This window comes from Bison bison, unplaced genomic scaffold (genome assembly GCF_000754665.1).
Source record: "Bison bison bison isolate TAMUID 2011002044 unplaced genomic scaffold, Bison_UMD1.0 scf7180017864358, whole genome shotgun sequence".
Taxonomy (NCBI): Eukaryota; Metazoa; Chordata; class Mammalia; order Artiodactyla; family Bovidae; genus Bison; species Bison bison.
In genome coordinates, this window is record NW_011494930.1 from 1,284,325 (window position 1) to 1,284,721 (window position 397).

Genomic DNA, 397 nt, shown 5'->3' on the forward strand with positions numbered 1-397 from the left:
ATTGATCACTGAGGAAGGCTTTCTTGTCTCTCCTTGCTATTCTTTGGAACTCTGCATTCAGATGCTTATATCTTTCCTTTTCTCCCTTTCTTTTTGCTTCTCTTCTTTTCACAGTGGTTTGTAAGTCCTCCTCTGACAGCCATTTTGCTTTTTTGCATTTCTTTTCCATGGGGATGGTCTTGATCCCTGTCTCCTGTACAATGCCATGAACCTCCATTCATAGTTTATTAGGCACTCTATCTATTCCCTTAAATCTATTTCTCACTTCCACTATATAATCATTAGGGATTTGATTTAGGCCATACTTGAATGGTCTAGTGGTTTTCCCTACTTTCTTCAATTTAAGTCTGAATTTGGCAATAAGGAGTTCATGATCTGAGCCACAGTCAGCTCCTGG